Raw genomic sequence first — 26,718 nt, forward strand, 5'->3', positions numbered from 1 at the left:
AGTATTTGCTCAGATTACCAGGTATAAGCATGATTGCATCTCTGTAATAGCCAGTAATGTTGACCATTTTTTCATGTATGTATTGGCCATTTATACTTCTGAAAATTATTTATCCCTTTTGGTTGCCCATTATTTGATTGAGTCTTTTCATTTGAGAGTCTGATTTTCTTGTGCTCTTCATATATTTTGGTATTGGCAGAAAAAGAGTTATGTGGATCAATGGAACAGAACAAAAGAAATAAACAACCTCAGAAGCAGCCAGCTATTTTACCTTTTATGAAGGGGCAAAACTGTACACTGGAGGATATATATATCCAGAAAATTGAGTAGGGCCTATATACCTCAGTATGTACTAATCTAAAGTCAAAGAGGATGAAAGATCTAAATGTTAAACTGGAAACGTTTAATCTGATAGAAGATAAAATAAGTACAATGTCTTGAAGACATAGGCATAGGCAAGGATTTTCTGAACAGAATCCCAATGGAGCAAGAAATAATATCAAGAATCAACAAATGAGATTAGATCAAATTAAAAAGCTTATGTACAGGAAAGGAAACAACCAACAGAATGAAGAGACAAAATATTTGCCAGTTATTCCTCAGACAGAGGACTAACATCCAAAATATAAGAGCTTATATTCTTAACAGCTCTGGTTTTGCTTCCCCCAAATTGGACTAATGTATGTAAATATTTTTTACTGCTATAAGGAGACATTAAATGTCAAGGCATCACATTACTGACATAGCTACAAAGTTACACTTAGGAGGTTCCTCGTGTCCAGTGACTCACACATAGTGGGAGGCCTGGGAGCCCCAGTTCCCTCCTAACCATCTCTTGTGGTGGCCACCAACAGAATAACACCTACCTCAGTAGAGTTAAATGAAAGGGACACACCACCCTGTCACCACAGGCACTGATTTACTGCTCTAACTCCAGCTCCTGTGGCTGTGGATGCATACATTTCGGACTCACTCGCCTCATGTTCAAATCTGTCGTTAAAATGCTTTGTACGATACCATATGAGATGTTCAGATCCTCAGAAATTTTCCGAATAGTCAACCGCTTGTTCGACCGAATCATTTTGCTCACTCTTTCGACATTCTCTCGGGTTTTTGAGGTGGAAGGATGTCCAGACCGCTCCTCGTCATTGACAGACTCGCAACCCTTACAAAATCGCTCAAACCACTTGTAAACAGTCTTCCTGGTTACTGCAGCATCACCATGCACTAATTTTAACATTTCATGTGTTTATTTAGCACTTTTTTGCAGCTTGAAACAAAATTCATGTTAATGCGTTGTTCATGATCCATCATTAATGCCACTCAATTGGAGCTCTGACTACTGCCCCAGGCAAGTTGAAACTTGTCACAGTGTTACTAAGGTTTGATGTGCTCTTCTATGGAAGATCCTACCTTTTTGTTGGATGGCCAAATCCCATCCAACATTCACTGTTTTTGTTTTTGTTCCTTAAAGCACACCAGATACACTTAAGGGTATCTCACCTCATCAGAGGCACTTTCCTGTAGTAACTATAGTGACAACTGGTGTCAGGAGAGCACCCAGCTTCAATAACTTGTACTGGCAGTGTTCAACCTGCACTTGGGATTCCAGGCTGCTGACCAGCGTGTGCTGGACACAAATACCAGGGCCCAAGGTCAGCCCTGCTCAGGGATGGAGACGCCCGCCTGGAAACCATTAAAATGTCATGGGGATCCTCCCGTCAACCTCCCGGGACAAAAAGGCCGGGGACCTGTGCACAGCACAGAAACTAGTAATATTAATTTTTAAAAACCATGAGAAATTATTTGTGGGTCTTACATTTTAATCAAGAAAAAAGTGGTTGAGCCCTATGGTTTCTTTCAGTCCCAACAAGGATATGAGATGACACTATAATTTCATACCCATAGAGGGGAATTGGAGCATGAGGTGAATGATTTTTCTGGGTTCACACAGTGGATTGAACCCATCAGTGCTGCCTCAGCATCCATTCTTTGGATCATGAGATTCAGCATCACACAGCTGTTAATAACAGTCAGATGTGGGCAAAAGCAAAGTAGCAACCTCCAAGTTAGAACTAAATTGTGTTGTCAAGACAATCTAGTACTACTCAACTCTAGAAATGAGAGAGAAGGAATCCAGTGAGTGGGGAGGGGGCTGGGTTACACTAAAAAGGAACATGCATCGCAGTGCACAAGTCCTCTCCAAAAGGACTTATGGCTTTGGACTCTGAAGACACCTAAAAAAGAGACTATAATTCAACAGGAGGACACATCTTTTTCTTACAGTCAGAGAGATATCAGAGTGGACTACATCTATTGTTGCATTTCTTTTTTTCTTTTTATTTTTTTATTAATTTTATTGAGGAACAAATAACAATGAGACAGTTTCAAAACAGGTTAGTAGGACAGTTACAATAGTTAATACATTGCATATTGTTGTCTTCATAGTGGTTATTCATAGTACAAGATGCAGACATAATATCCTGTCCAAACACTATTAGTACAAATCTTTCTTCTCATCGAATTAAGAGAAAGTAGCTGTATATTTATCCTAACTATTTTGTATATACAGATACACAACGGTCATTCATTTATATCCCCTTTTTTGTTTAGTTTTGTCAGAGAAGGGTATTCCATTGTCATTTAAATACTATAGGTGCATGAATTCAGCAAAATAATACAATATAGTCAAGTAGTCCATAATAGTAGTAGGTTATCTGTAGTTCTGGCAATGTCAGAAGTTGTTGACTTGAGCCTTTTACAGCTCAGCATATTAATATGGCTTTACTTTTGGTATTTCATTTTTATCTATTTCTGCTAAATGGTTAAGACCAAGATAAAGCAAGACCTATATAACAAGAAATGTAACTTCTGTATCTGACAAGGTCAGTCAACTTCCTCAGGATTTACCCTGAAACCCTTTACCACAGTTTGTAGATCCTTTGTCAGTGTAGCAAGGAATCTCTTATAGTGACAAGCTTCTGTAGTTTTGGTTATACAGACAGATTGTGGAGGGGAAGGTAGATATTGTTTTATATAGGAGACTTTATTTTGCATATGTGCTTTTAGAGGCCACTGGAGCCAAACTACCAAGAGACTAGAGGGCATAAGGAGAAGTTTGAGTTTTCAAATTCTCACTCTTTGCCTGTGAAATTTTGATCAGGAAATGAGTGTTTCCTACCTTGTTACATGGTTTCCTGCCAGTGTTACCTGACTAGTCATCACCTTCTACTGCTACAGCTGGAGCAGTGGCCATGCTCCTTTCAGGAACCACACCATCCCTTGTCCTTGTCTGTGTTGGGGTGGATATACTTCATTGTTGCTTGTCTTAGAGTATTTTACCATACATCTTTGATTTCCCTTAAGTCTGTATATCTTTGAAATCAATGAAAAATACTCCTTTATAGTGTTAATTTGTGTGAACCTTTTCCTTTTGCTACATTCTCAAATATATAAAGTAAAATAATTTTAAAAGAACATAAACCATTGAAACTGGTGATTACAGTGTTTCAGCTGTTACATGAAATGTCTACAGGACATCTTGATCTTTAAATTAAACAAAAAGAAGCATTTTTCACAATGACCTCAAATTTAGATGTTTTGAATTAAGAAGAGCAGGAAGATAGATAAGATGGAGAGTAATCTACATAGCCCCTTTGAGAACACCTATGTTTGTGGCTGTGAATACCCAATTTTCAGAAGAAAGCATCATAATTCCTCCACCTTCTGGAAGGAAGCTCCACGTTCATAGCACCTGAATAATGTTATATTCTCCATTATTTTGAACATAACACTCCAAAGTGGAAATTTATTAAAGTAAACTTTTATAAAAAGCAATTAACTTTGGAAATAAGAAAGATGGTGGTTTAATTCCTTCCTTTTTTTTTTTTTTTTTTTTTTTTTTTTTTTTTTTTTTTTTTTTTTTTTTTTTTTTTTTTTTGTTGGTATTCTTCTATCTGGTAGTAGTAAACTGATTTTCACTGAAGGGAAAGATTGCTTGTGAGAGTGAGTGTCACAACTGGACCTTCCTCTGACTTCTAAATCAGTAGACTCTCAAAACAGCTGCAGTAAATGCTAGAGAACAAGTGCAGCTTAAAAAGATTCTGTATGGCTCATGTGATTTCCTACACAAAGACTGTGAACAAATAAGGAACAGAGAAATCTGAAACATGAATTTCTACAAAATGTTTCTGGGCTTCAGTCCAGTTTCCACTCACATGTTAATCTCTCTTATTGAACTTATGTAGTTTATCTCACTTGAACGTAATGGATATTTTATGACCTTAAATGCCAATTTTCAGCCTTGGGAACAGTGATACTATGCAATGTCAATTGGGATATGAGGCTGTATAATGAATTGAAATGGTATATACCAGGGTCACTCAAGAGTGTTTATATCTTTATGAAAACCCATAAATGTAATATGCCACATTAATATAACCAAGAACAAAAACCACAGGATCATCTCAATGGATGCAGAAAAAGATTTTGACAATGTCCAACACCCATTTATAATAAAACTCTACAGAGAATCAGAATAGATGGTCTATATCTCAACCTGATGTAAGCCATCAGTGAGAAATGAACAGCCAATATTATACTTAATGGGCAAAAAGTGAAGGCGTTCACTTTAGAACCACAAAGAAAACAAAGTTATCCACTATCTCCACTCTGATTCAGTATAGGTCTCAAAACATTAGTCAGAGCAATTAGACAAGAGAGAGAGAAATAAAAGGAAGAAAAATTGGGAAAGAAGGAGTGAAATTATCATTATTTGCAGCTGACATGATACTCCACATAGAAGAACCCAAAAACTCCACCAAAATTTTTGTGGATTTGATCACCAAATTTAGCCATGTAGCAGGAAACAAAATCAACACCCAAAAATCAATAGTATTTTTTTACACAAACAATTCCTTTAACAACAACACCCAATATGATGAAATACTTAGGAATTAATCTCATAAAGGACCTCAAAGATATATAAACTGAAAATTATGGTACTCTGAGAAAAGAGATTGAAGAGGACTAGAGAAATTGAAAAACGTTCAATGGTCCTGGATAGGAAGAACCAACATTGTGAAAATGCCCATACTCTCAAAATTGTCATAAAAATTTAGAGCAATCCTGATTAAAATACCATTATTATACCTCACAGAGCTAGAGAAACCTTTGCTCAAATTCATTTGTATGAGATAGGACATGTTCAGGGTGGTATGGCTGTAGACTCAAATTCGTTTGGTATCAGAAGTGACACAGAATATCAAAAACAATCTTGGGAAACAAAGCAAAGGCAGGAGAATTCAAAACCCTGACCTGAAATACTGTAAAGGTACTGTGATAAAAATCAACATTTTACTGGCATACAGACAGACCTGAGGATCAATGGAATAGCTACAACTGCAAACACCCTCAGCTACCTTTTCATTGACAAAGGTGCCAAACATGCTCACTGGAAGAAAGATAGCCTCTTTACAAAATGGTTCTGGAAAAACTGGATTTCCACATAGCAAAGGCTAAAACTACTCATGCCTATCACTATGCACAACGTTAAGTCAAAATGGATTAAAGATTTAAATATTGAAAGAGAAATACTAGATATTCTGGAGGAAAATGCAGGTAGAAACTGTAAATACATAAGGGTGCATAGAGAATTCATGAACAAAAGTCAAACTACACAGAATATACTTCAAAAACTCAACAACTGGGATCTCATATTTTTGAAAACTTTCTACAGTTCAAAGCAAATATCTAACAAAGTAAAAAGAAAACCTACCAACTGGGAAAAATATAAGAATAAGAAATTTAATTAATTATAATTTGTTAAAATATGTAATTGTTTTTTCACATTCTATAGGGATTTCAATTTTAGAATATCCCTATAGATATCAATTCCATGTTATGTCTAAAGTGTTTGATATTCAGACAGATAATGATGTTAAGCTTAACTGCCTCTGTTATAGGGTAATAATATCATTAAGCTTTTCTTCTGGAGGGATAACAACTTAAGTATGCAGACCAAACATTAGAGAAAAGGAAGGGCTACAAGGATAGCCAATATTTTGGCCCTAGCCCTTCAAGGTCAGTGAGGACTCAGGACATAAGAGAACCTATACTGCAACATCCTGTAACTAAATGGTGTCCAAAATTTTCTGTTCAAGAAGATTATGGAACCACAGAGGAATGTGATCAATGATGTAGAGTGTGCCTAAGGAGAGTCACATGGAGAGAAAACATTCCCTCAAGCTTTCACAGAGAGCGAATTGGTCAAGCAATGGCCATGACTCATCCAGATGGCTGACACTGACAAAAGATCTACAAGGTGCTGAACATGGTTTCAGGGTAAATCTCAAGTGGATTTGACTGACATTGTCAGATATGACAGTTACATTTTTAGTTATGTAGGTCTTGCTTTAAACTGGTCTTAACCATGCAGCAGAAAATCATAATCACAAGGTGTAAAAAGTAAAGCCATATTAATATGCTGAGCTGTAAAATGCTCAAGTCAACAACTTCTGACACTACCAGTCCTGCAGATAACCCACTAGTATTATGGACTACTGGACTACATTGGGTTATTTTGCTGAATTCAAGCACCTACAATATTTGAATGGCAATGTAATACCTATCTCTGACAAAACAAATCAAGAAAGGGGGATATAAATGAAGGGCCATTTTGTAGTGAAAAAAATATATATCTGTATATACAAAATAGGATAGATATAAAGCTAATTTCTCTTAGTTAGAAGAGAGATTTGTACTAATAGTATTTAGATAAGATAGCCTGTCTGCATCTTGTACTTTGAATAACTATTATGAAGACAACAATATGCAGTGTATTAGTTATTTTAACTGTCCTCCTAACCTGTTTTGAAACCATCTCATTGCCATTTTTTCTCATTGAAATTAATTTAAAAACAAATTAATTCTAATTTTTACTCTTTTTAAAAAATAAAAAATCAAAAAGATTGTTTATGTCTTGGCCTTTTTGTGTTTATGTACTGTTTATCTAGTTTCTTGTGCATCTTTTAGTTGTAAAAAACAGGAAGATGAAAGTCTATGAATCTCCTTTTCCAAAGTCCACTCCTCTATTCTTATTTTTTGTCTAGTTGTCCCCTCAAAGCCTCCTGCATTTATGGTGTGGCTTCTGGAGTTTGTGACTGATTCTTGATCCAAGCTAGGATGATGGATGTAAGTGTCCTAGGGCAGATATTCCACATCACAACATAAAGGAGACAGAGAGGCTGGGCAGATGGCTCAGTAGAGTAAGTACTTGCCTGGCAAGCACACGGGCCTGAGTTCAATCCCTGGTTCTGAAAAAAAAAAGCAAAACAAATGAAGTTGAGTGTGGAGGCACACTCTCAAATGAAGACTCATAAAGGAGACAGACTTGCTCTCTGTTGTTGCCATTGTTGCTTCCAATCTTTTTGCTCTCTGATCTTTGCTGCCATCATGAAATGTTGCTCTCTGCAATGTGACTCTCTGCCTTGGAGCTAACTGAATGTGGAGCATAACCTCCAGTAACTATGAGCTAAATAAACCTTTCCTTCCCTAATATTGAAGGTCAGGTATTTGTCCCAGCAAGGAGAGAAGAGTATTGAGACATCCTCTATACTTTTCATTTTATTTCTATTATGATGAAGATGGTGGTGATGATGATGATGAGCAGTAAGATCATATTACCACTTTTGTTTTTTTCTTTTTTCTTTTTATTTTTTGTGAAACCGGGGATTGAACTCAGGCCCTTGCACTTGCCAAGGAAGCGCTTATTCCACTGAGTCATCTCCCTGGCCCTACACTTTTCTTTTTTTAATTAATTTTATTGAGAAACAAATAACAATGAGAACAGTTTCAAAACCGATTAGGACAGTTTCAATAATTAAGACATTGTGCATTGTTGTGTTCATAGTAGTTATTCATAGTACAAGATGCAGACATGATATCCTGTCCAAACACTATTAGCAAGACACTGTTGAAGGGTTTCTCCTTTGAACACTGTGGCTCTGAGTTTTATGTCACAAATACAAGATCTGGCTCTATCTATAGGCCTAAAGCTATTGGACGTTTTAGCCAGTGTCTTTAGAACTTTTCATGCTGACAGGATTTTACCTGTCCTTTAGGATCTGTTTTAACTAGTTAAATACCTTTTTAAGTCTTATACATGAATATATATTACATTTTAAAAAATCAGTCTCAGCATCATTTCGATTAGTAAGCAACCTGAATATATATTGCAGTATCTCATTACAGTTAAAGCAAGATGTCTTCTAAAGTCTGTTTCTACTGAGGTATGATGACTGGAAGGAAGGTCAGGGTTGGGGAAGGACAGAGAGACCTGTGCCTATGTCCAGCAATAAGCTAGGTTTTTCTTCTATGGCCATGATTACTTCGGGCTCCTCTGTAAAGATGACAGGTAGAGATATCAGTCTGGCCAAAGGGAGGAGGCAGGCTCAATGCACTTTAGTCCTAACAGACCTCCTGGGAACTTGAGTCTGAGCTCTGGGGTCTCTGCCTCAGAGTGCAGTCTCACTTCTAGTGGCTGTCTTGGCTGCCAGGGCATGGCTTGTGGGTCTCTTAAGGAAGTCTCTTATAAGCTGGCCTGGCTTCTGACAGCAGTAGCAGATGAAACTCATCATCATTCTTTGAGCCCAGAGAATCAGACTTAGGATCTGTTTTGAGGTCACAAGAAAGACAGCCATTTTTGAACTCTTTTCTTTCTCTCCATGGTTTTCTCCCAACCTGATTATGGGACACTAAGAAACAGGTGTTTTTTTTTTTTTTAATTATCAAGTGAGTTATCTGGATGAAAAGCTATCTTTTGTAGTTCTTTTCTAATATTTGGAACTGACTGAGTAATGAAGTTAACTATAAGAGCAATCTATCCCTCTATTGAATTAAGATCTAGGGAAGTATGCTTTACCAGTTCCTCTATTCGAGGTTCTAAGCAAAAAGTGGCACTCTTCTTTCTATTGATAAATAGCTAATATTTAAGATAACTAGAAGGCTTCATTCTAGTTCTTAGACCTTCAAGAATGCACATTTGAAAGAAAATGTCTTTTTCTAGTTTTCTGCCTGGCTATTAGGCCAGCAGGGGTCTGACTATTTGATCTCCAATGGGAACAGGCAGTTCCACTGGTTGTCTATCTGTTGGCTTTTTATAACAATATGATATTTATCTCAAAATGTAATAGCAGCTTGTAATGCTGCCTTTTACTGGAAGGAAAAACCTGGTTTAAGATTAACATTCATTAATCTAAGTTCTCTAAATGAATCAATGTACTTATCAGGGTAATCTAAAGATCTTCTAAGATCTGACTTTATCTGTTTTAGGTCACAAAGAAAAAGGCACATGAATTCTGAAAGTTCTAAATTGCTTATTTACTCTCTAAAAGATACCGTTCTTGAGGAGTTGTCTAAATTCAGCTAAGGATGAGTGTAGCCTTGTAGAGGACTGGATTACAGCTGTTTTAGAAGCCCACCCTTTAAAAATGCAAATAGGGGAAACCTCACTATCAATAATGGTGGGCGAGGCTGTGACTAACACTTCCTTGTCCTTAGGCTCCAAAGGTTAGGGAGGAGCACTCTTAGGTTCTAGGACAGCTAATGCCTTAGGCATCTGAACTGCCTGGTTCTCCCATGTAGCTCACATCTACATTTCAAAACTAAGCAACAATGACTTTTTAAAATGCAAACATAAGACTTATTTTTAAAAACCATTTTGCTCTTACAGCATCTTTCTAGTTGTAAAAGAGTGTCATCATTGACACTTCCTCTGCATTCCATTTTGGCTCTAGGGGTTATGTAGGCAGAAAAAATATTAAATGGCTATTTTCCAGTGTGAATGGATCAAACATTTTCCAGTGTGTAATAATGCACTCTAAAGGAGTAAGAGACTTTGACTGTGAAATTCCTATAATATGGAATGCAAAAAGAGAGAGAGTTCTGGATGTCTCCACCTTTCCTCTAATTCATTCCCCCTCAAGGTGTCCCCTAACCAGACCACTCCAGAGGAGGTGGATGCTCTTGGAGAGAGGGGAGACAAGATCTGACCAGCCTATCCACCCTGAAACTGGAGCATGATTTTTGTCTCCTGAGAATCTCATGAACCATGCAAACCATGAACTTACTCTTATTGAATATTTGTAAATGTTACAATTGGTCTGATGACAGTAATGTCTATAGAAGGAAACATAGCTATTGTATAAAAAAGGTGCATTGGAAGCAGAGCAGTTAAAAAAAAAGAAGGCACAAAGGAAAACAAAGATAAAGTAATCTTCTGCAATGCAATTAGTATATAAGGTTTTCTTGATATATAGAAAAATGTAATTAATAACTCTAAAATGTACTTTATTTTCAAATTGCCAAAATACATAATATTATGGCTGCAGAGCAATTCTTGAGGCATTTTAAAATATTAAATGATTTCTTTCTGCTGACAGTGATGGAAAACTAGCATACAATATAAGAAAGCAAGCAGAAATGCTCCAAATGCTTGAAAATTCACAGGGCACTCTAGTCCATCTAGTATATAATTAATCCCAAATTGATAAGTGAATGATAATATCAAATGCAATGAATATATACAAACAAATGAGCCATGAAAACCAAGTAGGGTTCAAAAGTGAACAAAAGTAAGAAAACAAGCATATAATATCCATAGGATTTCTATGAAAACTGAATAAAAAGATCCATGTCCATACAAATACTCATCTGACAAATGGCATGTGAAACTTATCCAGCAACACCTACAGAAGCTCCTGAAAAAAGTATAAATGAAAGCCAAGCTATATCATATTTATCAATATAAAGATAATTTATTGGGCTGGTGAGATGGCTCAGTGGTCTAAAGCACCTACTTAGAACAAGTAAAGCACAGGGACCACGGTTCAATCCCCCAGCACCACATGCCAACCAGTCCCGCCCCCTGGTGGGCTGAGCTGGCCACACACACATACACACAAAAATAAATAAATAAAATTAAGAAAAAATTAATTTCCTTAAAAAAAAATAAAGATAATTTATTGTAAGATATTAATGACCCCAAGATTCTAGACAAGAAAATTTGAAAACACCATGAGTACTTTTTGAAGTGATTCAGCCTATTTCACCCAAAATTTATCAGCAAATATAAAATTCTCAGGTAGCTAAAATAATCTTCAAAAGAAAATGTTACAGGATACATATGGTCAGATTTCAAGTAGTAGAACAAAGCTACAATCATCAGAACAGTGAGTGATATGATGATCAACACCAGCGAGACCCACAATTTTTTGTGAAAGGCCAGATAATGTTTAGTCTTTGCACACACGGTCAATATCACAACTGTCCAACTTCACTTCCATGGAAGCAATCATATGCAACACATGAATAAGAAGAAATGTATATTGACATAAAACTGTGTTTACACAAACAGGCAATGACCCCTTTTTGACTCCACTCTAAATTAATAAAACATATTTTGAAAAATATGTTTTGAAAGCTATGTGCAATAATACATTTATGAAGGTGGCTTTTAAAAATTTTTCAAAGAGAATAAAAATAAAAAACATTAAAAATGATACAGAATTTCAAAACACAATGATAGGAAATCAAGAGAGAGGATAAACAAATTGAGAGAAATGAATTTTTTCAACAAATGCTGCTAGAATAATGGGATAACTGTAAAACTATGAAGCCCTACTCTAATTCTGTAAAACATTACATTGAAATGGATCATATACATACGTGCAAAAGCCAAAAATCAATATGCTACTAGAAGAAAATACTGGAAACTGTATATATTTTCTTGGAAGTAGTCAATGAAGTTTTAGAACACTGAAAGTGCTAACCATAAAAGTAAAAATCTTGACTGAGTAAATTTCATAAACAATAAAAAATAATGCCATATTAATATGCTAAGCTGAAAAAGGCTCAAGTCAACAACTTCTGAACCAATTGCCAGTTCTGCTGATAACCTACTACTATTATGGACTATTGGACTATATTGGGTTATTTTGCTGAATTCAGGTACCTACAATCTTTACACTGGTTTCAAGTATGAAAATGTCCTTTAAAGACTTCTCCAAATACAGCTTCTCCAACTGCAGCAGAACACTCATCTCTGACAAAATAAAATGAAAAGGGAATATGTTTGGAGCCACAAAGCTAGGAAATTGATCAAATATATGTAGGTGCGACTTGGTCCAGTGCCTAAAGCAAACAAGCTTCCTCACTCCTGAGAGGAACATCCTGTCTGGTTAAGGTTAGCTATCAGTTGCTAGGCAACCTAGTATCATGAGTTACTACACAAAAGTGTAAATAAAGGACAGTTTTGTTGTGAAAAAAGAGGGGAAGAAAAATATATATTTATATACATATGTATACACAAGAGAGTTAGGATAGATATACAGCTACTTTCTCTTAGTTCACTGAGAATAAAAGTACCAATATTTAGACAAGATATCATGTCTGCATCATGTCCTCTGAATAACTACTACAAGGACAACAATATGCAATGTATTAATTATTTTTTTTTCAAAATTTTATTGATAAACAACAATGAGACAGTTTTAAATCAAATCAGAAGTAGTTTCAACAAATAACACACTGCATATATTCTTCTTAGTGGTTAATTGCTGTACAAGATGCGGACTTGAGATCTTATCTGCAAGCACCATTAGAACAAATCATTCTATTCATTAAGAGAATGCAACTATATATCTATCCTAACCACTTTGAATACACAGATACAAAATGGACATTCATCTGTATACCCTATTTTTTTCTAAGTTTTGTTATTGAATGTTATAGGTGTGTAAACTCAGCAAAATATTCTAAAAGAGTCCAGTAGCCCATAATAGCATTGGGTCTTCTGTTTAACTGGCAATGTCAGAAATTATTGACCTGAGTCCCCCACAGCTCAACATAACAGCATGGCTGTACTTCCTATATTTTGTCTTCATACTTTTCTAGCAATGTATTAATTATTGTAAACATCCTAATAACCTCTTTTGAAACTGTTTCATTGCTATTTTATATTTTTTTCTCATTAAAATGAGTAAAAATTATAAATAAAAAATGAGACCTCAGACTGGGAGAAATATTTTCATCAAATACACATGAGAATGAGCTTTATTTACTATCAAAGAAGCCTTACAAACAATAAAAGCACAAAATAAGTAATTAAACAAATAAAAGTGTTTACTTTCATGGGATAAATGGCATGGCTGTGAATCATATTTTGGATAACTTCTTCATAGTACATAGTGATATGAGCCAGAAGACTACTGTCTGTAGGGAGCAAGGAACAGAGATCGGAGCCTAAGGAGCTGTGTCCTCCAGTGTAACTCCAGAAGGCTGGGACGCAGGGAACAACAAGCCCCTGGGGGTCTGGTCTTTTTTCCTTTAAGTGGGATATTACCATAGTGATATGTAAATTTACAGTTTCATGAAAGCCAGAAGGCAATGCAAATAAGAATTTGTTTATACCAAATTAGCCGTGCACATTCTTTAGCCTGCTTTTAGTTTTCAATAAAGGTGAGGAATTTCCCTGGCTCTAGACTCACTTAGAGCAAGATGAGACTCAGCTTCCCCTGGGGTTTTGTTTCTTTGTTTGTTTTTTAGTGTATTTGATACAGGATCTCACTGTGCAGGTTGGACTCAGTGATCCTCTTGTCAGCCTCCCCAGCACTGGGATTACAGACATGCACCACCATGCCTAGTGTCCATGGCAGGCTCAGGGCACCCATGGGTTGGAGCCAGTGCCCTATGTTTATTAATCCAGTCTTATCACAATTTCTTTCAGCTCCACTTGATAACATACAATAGTAGGTGAAGCTCCTCTTCAGTATCATCTGTGTTTAGAATTAACTATGGTTAAGGACGTGTGAATGGGATTGAAATTGTGAGGGTTTGTTTAAGCCAAAATTTACTTCCAAGATTTATTTCCCTTTCAGTTCATTATGAGGGGAAACAAGCTTAGTAATTAGAAACAAAGTAAGAACTGTACTGTTTTATGCATAGAAGGTTGGGGCAGATGTCTTGACTTCCCTGTTGGTCACCTCCTGGGCCTGAGCTAGCCACTCTGCTTGTACCCAGTCCACCTACCTTGGGTAGCCCTTTCACCTGTTTGACTGCTTGACTCTGTGTATGTTTAGTTCCATGGTGAAAAGAACCAACTTCTGGTACATAACTCTCATGTTACTATACTTGGAGGTGCTGAGAAAGGCTGACGGGGGGCTTTAATTTATTCTCAAAGGTTATATCTCATATTCTTCAGTTGTCTCCCCATATGCTTCCATTTCCTAATGAGAGAGAGAGAGAGAGAGAGAGAGAGAGAACAACTATGCACAAAATAACAACTTGAATCTCGAATTGAGCTCTTTTTGTGAACATGACTGGTATCATGACAGTTCAGCACTGCTGTGTTCCTGTTAAAAGATATACACAGTACATAAATAGATGGATAAGCATATATATATATATATATATATATATATATGCCAAGAACTGGCCTTGGGCTATCACCTCCAGAATCTTCTACAGCCACTATTTCTGTAAATGAACACTTGTAAATTCCGAATCACTAAAATAAAGATAGCCTGACATTTTCATGCTGTCCTGAAGTCTCTTCAGCTACATTCTGTAAGGCTCTCTCCAGAACCAACTTCCAAGACTGCCATGGCTTTTGGAGCCAACAAAATTAATGATGGTGTTGGCACTGTTGTTAAAACAACAGAGGAAGAAAGATATGATACCACAATAATCAGGGTCAGTAGCATTTATAAGCAGGGCACCAGAAATAGATTAATGCCTATGGGCACGCCACAGAGGATGAAGATAAGTGTCATGAGCCCAGTGGTCACATTCAGCCTGGTCACTGGCAACTTCCCAGAACCAATAAGGATCCTGACCAGCAGGGCCAGTCTGGAGCCAGAGAGAACCACAAACAAAAAGATAAACTATGCAGCTGTGATGACATACACTTGAAGCACAGATAATAGGAGAACCATAATATCAGAAAACTGTATCCATAGAAAAGGATGCCCAGCAGCAAAAGAAAGATCCAGAGAAAGGCACGCAAATAGTTGGCCCACAGGCAGGCATTGTGGCACACAGCTGTAATCCCATCACACTGGAGGCTGAGGCAGGAGGATTGTTATGAGTTTGAGAGCACTCTGGGTTACAAAGTGAGCTCAAGTCCAGCCTGAACTGCATAGCAAGACCCTGTCTCAAAAGCACACACACACACACACACACACACACACACACACACAAAAGGGTAGTTGACATGTGTATTGGATAGTTATGGTGGTACCAGACCAGCCATAGGACAGATAGCAGTGCTCTGATGAGTGGCTCTGAGCACACAAAGCCTGTGATATAGGAACACAGAAACACAAAGAATAACTCTGGGACACCAGAGGTGGAGATGACACTGAAGATGTGAACTGTCCTACCAATTTGGTTTGAAACTGTCTCGTTGCTATTTGTTTCTCAACAAAATTATGGAAAAAATATTAAAAACTTAAAAAAAAGAAATTGAAGATGTGTAAGATGCAGGTCACCAAAAGTATAACTTAGCTGCAGAGGAAGATGAAGTTGGCTCCTGTCAGGTTGAAGATGTAGACGCGATGGGGTTTCTGCACATGTGGAAGCTGAGGAGCCAAAGCACAGCTACCAGTCCCACCAGGCCAATGATGAGGCCCAGAGAGTGGTTGGTCACCAGAAGTTTCCATTTACTTACCGGAGTTTGGTATCATCAGCTGGGATGTTTGGGTCTATATACAGTGTCAGGAGTTCGAGCTCACCAGCCAGGATGATCGGATCTTCACTGGTGTTCCTGGGAACACAAACAGATACTGAATGCCTGCTGCATGATCTCTGATTCTCAGGCCATCTGCTATGAGAGAGTTACTGCCTTTCTGTTACAAAGAAGAAGCAGGATTTCAGAGAGTAAGTAATTAGTAGCTGGGTGCTCTGCAAAGTAGACTCAAATTTCATTCTTGTTGACCCTGAATACTTGAATCTTACTAGTGCAGAATAGGGGCTGACCTGTCAGGAAAATACTCAGATCATACACACTGACCTATCCAGTTGCCAGCAGTGGTTAAGCTGTGCTTCAGCAATTTATATGTGAGGGAAAGAAATGTCAAGGATAGGTTCTGAGAGAAAAAGATAGGGAGGGGAATCCAGGCAATATTCTGTTCTGGGACAGAAACTCTTTCTTGGATGAGAAATTTTAAGAAAAGAAAAGATGAACTGGACCACACACATGTCCCAAATGGCTTATCCATGTTCGTGGTATTGTACACTGTGAAGGGAATAAAGCATCTTCCTGGTGATAACTGGTTTTGGTAGGCTATGTATGGCTCAGTGTGTTGCCAGCCATTAGAGATGGGAGGACTTAAGTCTCCTGGGTTTCTAATAATTTGTGTGATACACTGTATTCTCAACAGATATTCAGTGAATGATGAATTATGAGTATAATGGTAGTAGAACATTTGGACTGAATAGAAAATTAGAAATGAAAACAGAATTAAAGGTATTAGAATATGTAGTTAAAATGGGATGACCAAATCTTTGTTCTAATTATTTATGAATAAAGCTTTTTGCTTTCACAGAATTACTTTTTGTGTGCTAGTAACTAAAAGCAAGCATTCATTTATCTCCCAAGGTTTTTTTTTTAAATGGCTTTGCTGAGTACCAAGGAGCACTTTAATTAATGTACAGTGTGGGCTTTGAATTGAGTTCAAAGTGAATTTCCCTGCATTATACAGGATAAAGGCATAAATGATGGTGAGATCTCAGTGTCACGAAAAGAAGTATTTGAAGTGTAAACATATCTGAAGGAAGAATACTAGATGTTGTGCTATAAGGTATACAACATACACTTTCTCTGTATTCTCTCCCAGGAGGCTTTCATTCCTGGTTTGCACATTAAAGATTTTTGTAAGAAGAGTCTGAAGGGAAATAGAAGAGGTACAGGATGTGGAAAGTACAGAGACATTCTTATGAGGCTTTTACCTAGAGAAAGCCTACCACCTTGTACAAGTGTGACTGATTTTGTTGTGGTGGATTGTGGCACTACAATACATTTATTTTTTAACAGAATAAAAATAGTAAAAAAATAAACACTAGAAGTGATAGAGAACTTTACTAAACAAAAGATGGGAATTCAAAAATGGTTGTTATATTGAATATTATTGTTCTCTAATTAGTTGTTCAGATTATCAGATATAAGCATGCAAAATTGATCAAAAACTTAAAAAGAAAGAAAAAAGTTAAGCATTAACTGCTTCTTTCAATAAACAAACAGGAATCAGAAGTATGGTTCATAAGAATTTGAGAGGGATTTTTTGTGTCTCTGAATCCTTTCAAGGATGTGCTGAGGTAAAACTATTATTTCCTTTTTTTTTTTTTTTAACCAAGGATAAAACTGGAGCACAGAGAGGCTCTAATCCTGTGGTCTAATCTTGTGGCTTGAAAGTAGAAGTATTTCCCAGGGTCCATTCATTTGGTAAATTGCCTCAGCACCACAGAATTTAATTACAAATAGATGAGGGCAAAAGCAAAAGAGTCATTCCTGAGTTACATCCAAGCTGGCCACCAAAATTGTGGATTCAATAAAATCTAGCATAAATTCTAGAAATGTGAAAAAGGAAGCCAGTGAATTGGGCCAGAGGAATGGTGCACAATTGCTAACTAGATACAGATATCATAATCCAGAACCCTCTCCTGACTAACAAAGGCAGCCATGATTTTGGATTGTGGACTCACCTGGACCAGAAGTCTCCAAGTTAAAAGAGGATACATCCCTCTAGTGGTGCAGAGGAGCATCAGAAGTGAATGCATCTATAATGATTTCAAGCTTCTATAGCCTGGGCTGGTCAGAAGAAGATTGTTGTGTTTTGTCTCTGGGTTTCCCCCTCAAAGCCTCATACAGTCATGGGGCAGACTTCTAGACTTTGTGATTAACTCAAGAGCCACTGGGACTATGGGTGATCCAAGGTTGGGATTGTGGATTTTAGTACTGTTGGAAATATGAGTGTGATTACTACACATAGCCTGATGCAGATAGCCTGAATGCAATTTAAGGGAGACAGTCTTCCTCTTTGTAGCCATTATTGCTGTTACTCCCCCATTTGCTTTCTTGCTTTTTTCCACCCCCATGAAAAGTTGCTCTCTGTCATGTGCAACTCTGCCTTGGAGCCAGCCAAATATAGAATGAAACCACCAGTAACTGTGAGCTAAATAAACCTTTCCTTCCTTCATTTTGGATGTTGGATATTTGTCCCAGCAATGAGAGAAGAGTAACTGAGACAAGGACGTTAAAAGAAAACTAGAAATTCTGTCATTTGGTCAGAGATGGATATTTTTTATTTCTGTCTGGCTCCAGATGCCTTAAGGGCAGGTCTTGTAAGGCATGAGGATCTGGGATTCTAAGAACTCCAAAAAAAAACAAAAAACAAAAAACAAAAAAAAACAAAACCCACAAATGCAAAGTAAACTCATTTGGTCAGGGAAGTTTACATTTCATTTGTGTTTTTTGAGTTCTTAGGAAACACTACTCAGAGGCAGAGGATCATAAAGAGAGGTATTTTGTGTTCTCATACTGCTACCTTTGCTCCCAAAGTTGTGAAGTGGAAACAAGAGTATTTTTCCATCCACCTGATCATTCTCTCCTACAACAGCAGGAGCTATAGCTGTACTGTCTTTAGGAGACACTTTATTCCTTGTCCTGAAGGTATAGAGGTGAATATACTGCTTCAGTGTTGCTTGTCTTCTAGTGTTTTACCATGCCTTGTCAATGTCCTTTAATCCTAATTATCATTGGGAATAGCCCACTCACTAGTGGGCTAATAATAATAATAATAATAATAATAATAATAATAATAATGAGTTATTTCAGCTCAGGGTAACTTTTGTTTTAGGAACCTGCTTAAGTACAGAAATGTGGGTAACTTGTAATGAAATTAGGGTTTATAGAAGTTCCACTGTGGAGTAGAATGCCTGAAATTTGCCTACTCCTTAAAATAAAACACAGGGACTTTTCTCATGACAGAAGATTTACATGGTTGGAATAAAGGAGAGGGCAGAGGAGATGAATGAAAAAAAATCTGCATAATATTCATACCCACATTTGAAGCTGTAACACTTCAAATTTTACAGAAGCAAGCTCCATATCTCCTTCTTTACTGATAAATGAGCTCTGAAGGAAGCTCCACAATTGACTCAAGAAAACTCTACAATTTCCTGTGTACAAAACCACAAAGAAGAACGATGAAAAATGTGAATCTACACCAAAATGAAATTAGCAAGTTTTAGAAATCAGAACGATAGAGGCATAGGGGCTTACCTTTCTTCTATTCTTCTATCTAGAGTCAGTCACCTGACCTGCATTGCAAGGGAAGCCTTTGTAGCATTAAGTGATACAAAAGGACCCTTCTCTGCCTTTAAATCAGCTGATCCCTACAGAAGTGAGAGAAAAACATGGAGAAAAGTGACCCTTATCAAGATGCTGTACAGTCCATGTGATTTCCTAGAAAAATGACTATGAACAAATCAGAGACTAGAAAATTCTGAGACATTAACCTTCACAGAAGTGTTTCTGGGCATCTATCCAAATTTCTGTTGTTTATCCACAGCTTTCATTTATGTGGTATGGCTTCCTGTGTTTAACTGGTGTTTTGGAGCCTTAATTTCTAATCTTATGTCTTGGCAGCAATCATGCCTAGCAAAGTGAAATAGCTTTCAAGGTTGTCTAACTAAAAGATAAGGTGTATCCTAGGATCACTCAAGGTTCTTTATAGCTTGACCATTTTTCCTTCCCACTATTCTCCCCCACTTCTCCTCCTCTTCATATAGTTCTGAAAACATTAGCAAAAACATTAGACAAGACAGAAGAATAAAAGGAGTAAGGATAAGAAGAGAATAAGCAAAATTATCATTATATCCAGATGAAATAATACTCTACATAGAAGACCACAAAAACTTAATCAAAAGACATCAATATTTAATACCCAAATACAGTAGTGTAGCTGGATAAAATATCAGTCTAAAAAATCAATAGCAGGGGCTGGTGAGATGGCTCAGTGGTCTAAAGCACCTGCTTAGAACAAGCTTAGCAAAGCACAGGGACCCAATACTATTATGGATACTGGACTCTTTTAGAATAGTTTACTGAGTTAACACATCTATAATATTCAAATAACAGAACATAGCAAGAAAAAAAGGGGATAAATATATATGTTCATTTGTATCTGTGTATTCAAAATGGTTAGGATAGATATATAGTTGCGTTCTCTTTATGAATAGAGGGATTTGTTCTAATAGTGTTTGTAAATAAGATATCATGTCTGCATCTTGTACAGTAATTAACCTCCTGGAAGAATCTATGCAATGTGTTAATTATTGAAACTGTCCTACCAATTTGGTTTGAAAAAAAAAAAGATAACGGGACTGGTGAGATGGCTCAGTGGTCTAAAGCACCTACTTAGAACAAGCTTAGTGAAGCACAGAGACCACGTTTCAATCCCCCAGCACCACATGCCACCCAGCCCCTCCCCCTGGTGGGCTGAGCTGGCCACACACACACACACACACACACACACACACACACACAAATAAATAAAATTTAAAAAAATAAAAAAAAGTCAATAGCATTTCTGTATACATATAAGAAATTCACTAGGAGAGAAATCAGGAGCACAATACCTATCACAATCACATCCAGAGAAAATGGCATGCTATGGAATCAGTCTAACAGAGGAAACATATTCCTTGAAATTTACATTAGTCTGAAAAAGTAGACTGAGGAGGATATGAGAAATTAGAAAGATACCCCATGCTTATGGAGAGGAAAAACTAACATGGTGTAAAAATGACCATATTTCCCAAAATCTTGTACATATTTAATGTAATCCCAATCCAGATACCGTTGTCATATGTTGAAGTAAAAACTAATCCTAAAGTTCATTTGTAACCATAAAAGACCTAAAATAGTAAATTTTTTACAACAAAGGCAAGCAGGTGGCATTTATAATTCCTGAGTTGAAATTATAGTACAAAGCTACTGTGATAAAAGCAACACGCTTTTCAAAAAACATAATTGAGGACCAATGGAGCAAATCAGAAAGTACAGACAGAAGTTCAAGCACTCAGCATCTTATATTTGACAAAGGAGTCAAAAAATATTCCCTGGAAGAAAGATAGTCTCTTCAATGAATGGTGTTGGAAAAACTGCCTTTCCTCATACCAAAGACAAAAGCTACACCCATGTCTATATATTAAACTACAGTCAACATGGATCAAACATCCAAATATTAAAATACAAACTCTCACCTACTGAAACATAAAGTAAGTAAAAATCTTGAAGACATAGGTGGAGATATTTCCTGGTGCCATTTAAGAACCTTGGCAGAATCTGAACAGCCCATAGATGCTAGTAAGTTCTTATCTTTCTTAGCCCTCACCGCACATGCATGGAGCTTCTACTGTTGCTGGTCCAAACTTTTAAAACGTGGATGGACTTTGAGTCACCTCAGGACACAGGAAAGCTGTGATCTGTGGGTACAGTGTGTACAGATGCAGAGCTTTCCTGGTGCCATTTAAGAACTATAGCAGGATTTGGGCAGCCTGTGGCACTCTGGTAAGCTCGGACCTACCTTAACACCCAGAACGTGGGCATGGAGCTTCTGCTGGTGCCTGTCCAAACTTTCAAGAACTTAGAAAGACTCTGAGTGGCCTGTAGGTCACAGGGAGGTTGTGATCTGTGGGCCCAGTGCATGCAGACACAGAACTTTTCTGGCATCATTTAAGAACTTTGGTAGACTCTGGGAAGCCTGTAGGACTCTGTCTAGGTGACTACTGGGAACTTCAAAAATGCCAAAATGAAGGAAAAGGGCAACCTCCTTCCTTAAGCCCACCCAGAACAAATCCAGGAGACAACGACATATGAGAACTTGGAAATCACACACCTGAAATCTCTGAAATGGTAGCATCTAGGATAAAGAATCAAATTTATCAGACTATAGAATAAATAAGATCAGAAATAATCTCTCAGGTTCAAAAAGAAAGAGCCACAATCATGAAAGAATTGCTCAGCACAGTTGAAGAAGACATAGGAAAATAGAGAAGAATAAAAAAATGATAGAAACACTGAATGAACAAAGCAGGAAAGGATTAGAATGCATGTAACAGATTCAAACATATATCCAGGAAATTAAAAATTGCATTGAAACCTAGCAAAACCAATTGAATGAAATTGAAGATAGACTTTCAACCTTAAAGACAGTGTTGAAACTAAGGAATGTGAAATAAAACATCTCTTAAAACTAATAAGGAAGCAGGAAATAACAATTCAACAGATACAAAATGCAAAGAAAAGTAATATAAGAATAATAGGTGTCAATGGAGCAGCAGGAGACAGCACAAATGACATAAGAAGACTATTTGCAGAATTAGTAGCAGAAAATTTTCCAAATGTGAAAAAAAAAAACCTGACATACAGATAAGTGAGTCATATAGGACACACAGCCATAATCACAATAAATCTATACCCAGACACATAATAATCAAGATCTTGGAAATTCAGCAAAAGAATATTAAAAGCTGCTAGAGAGGAAAAAATACATCATTCACAATGGAGAGCCTATCAGAATCATGGCAGTTTCTCAACACAAACCATCAAATCGAGAGCTTGGAGTGAAAAATTTCAAGTCCTGAAAGAGAATAATTTCCAACCCAGATTGATGTGCCTTGAAAAACTATCTATCTAATTCATTGACAAAAAATTGAAGAAATTCATGACCACAAAGCCAACACTACAAAGAGTACTGGCAGATATTCTAGAAAGGGACATAAGTGATCACAGCTTCAAGAACAATGGAAAGAAACCACCAAACAGAGCAAGTAATTAGAAAGAAGGAAAATGTATGTAACCTATAACAGGAAAATAACATGACAAAGATAAGCCAACACACATTAGTTATGGCCATCAATTTAAAGGGTTTCAGTTCACCAATCAAAAGAAATAGACTAGCAGAGTGGATTAAACAAAACCCAACAATATGCCACATACAACACATTTAACTCAAAAGGAAATTCACAAACTAAAAGTCAAAGGATGGAAGACAGCAATCCATGCCACAGGAAATAAAAATAAAATGGTAATCTGGGTAACTAATATATCAAATCATAAGAAGATTATACATCATGATCAAGTGGGACTTATTCCAGAAACACAGGGATGGTGCAACACATGCTAATCTATAAATGCAATAGACTACATCTATAGAAACAACAACAAAACCAAATGATTATGTCAATAGATGCAGAAGAAGCTTTTGACAAAACCCAACACTCATTCATGATAAAAACCCTACAGAGATTCAAAATAGATGTTCTGTATCTCAACCTGACAAATGCCATGTAGGAGAAACTAACAACCAACATCATACTAAGTGGTAAAAACACATGGCTTTCATTTTAAAATCAGGAACAAGACAAGGATGTCCACTATCTCCACTCCTATTCAATATGGTTCTGGAAACACTAGTCAAAGGCATTAGAAAAGAGTGAGAAATAAAAGGAATAAGGATTGGAAAGAAGAAATGAAATTATCATTTTTTTCAAATGAGATGATCCTCTACGTAGAGGACACCAAAAACTCCAAGAGCCTTGTAGATTAAATCACTAAATGCATCAAGGTACCAGGATAAAAAATCAATACCCAAAAGTCAGTAGCATTTTTGTACACAAACAATGAATACACTGAGAGTGAATTTAGGGAAACCAAGACTTTTGCAATAACATTCAAAAAATGAAATATTAGCAGTCAATCCCACAAAGGACATAAAGATTTATACGCTGAAAATTATGGTACTCCAAGAAAAGAGATTGAAGAGCATTTAAGGAAATGTAAAAATATTCCATGCTTCTGGATAGGAAAAGCCAACATTGTGAAAAAGACCACACTCTCCAGATTTTTATACAGACTCAATGCAATTCAGCTTAAAATACTAATACTGAGTTCTAGTCCAGGCCCAATAAGTGTGTGGGAGAGCTTCACACTACCATGCACTGGCGAGACCTACTACTGGTCCCAGTCCAGGCGCAGCGTGGTGAGACCCACTTCCACTCCATTGGGACGCCCCTCACCAATCCGAAGCACAACCCCCACCCCACCTGCCCAATAGGAATTTCTGCCGCGTTCTGGGAACCCTAAAACCCAGTCCTAGGCCAGGCCCAGTGAATGTGTGGGAGAGCTGCCTCTCACCCCTACTCCACCTTGTCCCATCCAGGCTCAGCTCAGGCCTGGCATGTAGGCCTGGGGTGAAACCCTGCAACTGCAATCCCTACAGAGAGTGTAGAGGATAGAACCAGCCAGCTAGACCAGGAGAAGAACTTCTTGCCAGAGGGGCACAACAGGTTCACCCTGAAGGGCAGCTGCAGGAAGCAGCTGAGGAGAGCAGACAGGCCCAAGTCAGGCACAGCTGGATAAATCCAAACTTTGTAGATCTGAACCTAAACTTCAGTACTTGCTAAGGTTATAACTGCAACAAAGATCTACAACAAAGGTCAGAAGACAGTGCTACACAAAATAGCGAGAAGGAGCAAAATGTATTCACAGAACCCAAGCCCAACTCTAACAAGTGCCGGGGACATAACACAGAACAAGTTGGGAATCACACAGCTCAAAGCAATGAATCAATGGCTTCTGAAATAAAGAAACAGCTGCACAAAGATATACAGGACCTCAGATTGGAAATAAAAAAAAGAAATCCCTGAATTCATAACATCTGCAGTAAAGAATGAAATGCAGAAACATATGTAGGAAACCCAATACCCACCCACAAAAAGTGCAGAGGACACTAGCTCGGCTCAAATATATGAATTAATAGTGTCGATAGTAAATCAGCAACAGCAGAAACCTGTAAGGGAAAACAGACCACAATTCTTTTCTGAAATAAAAAAAGAATTCTCAGAACTCATAGCATCTGAAATAAAGAAGCAACTACAGAAACATAGGGAGGAAACCCAATCTGAAAAAAACATTGCAGTAAAAGAATTTATAACTGCTTCAAAAAAGACATTGATGAAAACATAGAGGAGATTAGAAAAAAGACGGATTCCCTGAACGAGCAATACAGGAAAGAAATAGATCGCATGAAGCAGAGTCAAAGAGATATAGAGGAAATTAAAATCTCAATCACAACCTTGCAAAACCATTTAAGTGAAAGTGAGGACAGAGATTCAGATCTTGCAGATGCTTGTGCAGCTAGTGAAAAGGTAAGAAAGGATCTCTTAAAAACAATGAGGATGCAGGAAAGAATAATCCATCACATGCAAGATGATGCAAAGATGAACAATGTGAGACTAATAGGAATCAATGACAAAGAAGGAGTCAATACATATGACATTAAAAAATATGGGCAGAAGAAATAGCAGAAAACTTCCCAAATATGAGGAAACAATCTGACATTCAGCTAACCGAAGCATACAGAACGCCAAGTAACCTCAACACAATGAAAAATACACCAAGACATATAATAGTCAAGATTTCAGAAATTCAGCACAAGAATAATATACTGAAAGCCACTAGAGATAAAAAGCAGATCACATTCAAAGGAAAACCCATCAGAATGATGACCGACTTCTCTTCACAATCCATGAGGGGAAGAAGAGCATGGAGCAGAGTACTTCAAATCCTCTATGAAAACAATTTCCAGCCCAGACTACTATACGCTGCAAAACTCTCTTTCAAGTTTGATGGGGAAGTAAAGTACTTTCATGACAAGGAAGAGCTAAAGAACTTCATGATGACAGAGCCAACCCTACACAGGCTACTGAAATATGTTCTAGAGAGGGACAAAACTGATCAGAACTCCATGAATGAGATCAGAAGCAATCAACTAAATAGGGCAAGCAATTAAACACAGGAGAAAAAGGAGTAAATGACAACAGGTAAACAACGTGTCAACTGTAAGTCAATACATCTCAATTCTAACCATCAATGTAAATGGACTCAATTCACCAATTAAGAGAAACAGACGGGCACAGTGGATTAAGAAATAAAATCCAACAATATGCTGTATACAAGAAACACATTAAACACATAAAGACATTCATAGACTGAAAGACAAAGGATGGAACACAATACTCCATGACCCAGCACCTCAGAAAAAAGCAGGTGTAGCAATCCTATTCTCAGACAGTCTCAACTTCAAACCAACAATGATCAAGCAAAGTAAGGAAGGCCACTATATACTGGTTAGGGGAAAAATTCAAGACGAAGAGGTAACACTCATAAATATGTACGCACCAAACACAGGAGCACCCAACTATATAAAGCAAATCTTAATGGACATGAAAAATCTAATATCCAATACCACAATTTTAACAGGAGACCTTAGCACACACTTATCGCCAAAAGATAGATCAACCAGACAAAAACTTAGCAAAGAAATAAAAGAACTGAAACAGAGCTTGAAACAAATGGACTTGGTGGGCATATAGAGTGTTCCACCCAAACACAGTTCAATACACATTTTTTCAGCTGCACATGTGTCATTTTCTAAAATAGACCACATATTGATTAATAGGTCATGCTTAAGTATATGTAAGAAAACAGAAATTATCCCATACACATTATCTGACCACAGTGCAATGAAACTGGAAATAAATGACAAAAGAAACCAGAAAAAAACCTTAAATACATGGAAATTGAATGCCACCCTA

The 26,718-nt window shown here is 37.1% G+C and overlaps 2 pseudogenes; both read right to left on the reverse strand.

Annotated features, from left to right (window-relative positions):
• The window catches only part of LOC111814744, a 3,768-nt pseudogene extending 2,528 nt beyond the window's left edge, over nucleotides 1-1,240 (reverse strand).
• A 13,519-nt stretch (nucleotides 1,241-14,759) lies between these two features.
• LOC101593326 overlaps nucleotides 14,760-26,718 on the reverse strand; it is a 40,680-nt pseudogene continuing 28,721 nt past the window's right edge.

Source organism: Octodon degus, unplaced genomic scaffold (assembly GCF_000260255.1).
Source record: "Octodon degus isolate 3935 unplaced genomic scaffold, OctDeg1.0 scaffold00469, whole genome shotgun sequence".
NCBI lineage: Eukaryota > Metazoa > Chordata > Mammalia > Rodentia > Octodontidae > Octodon > Octodon degus.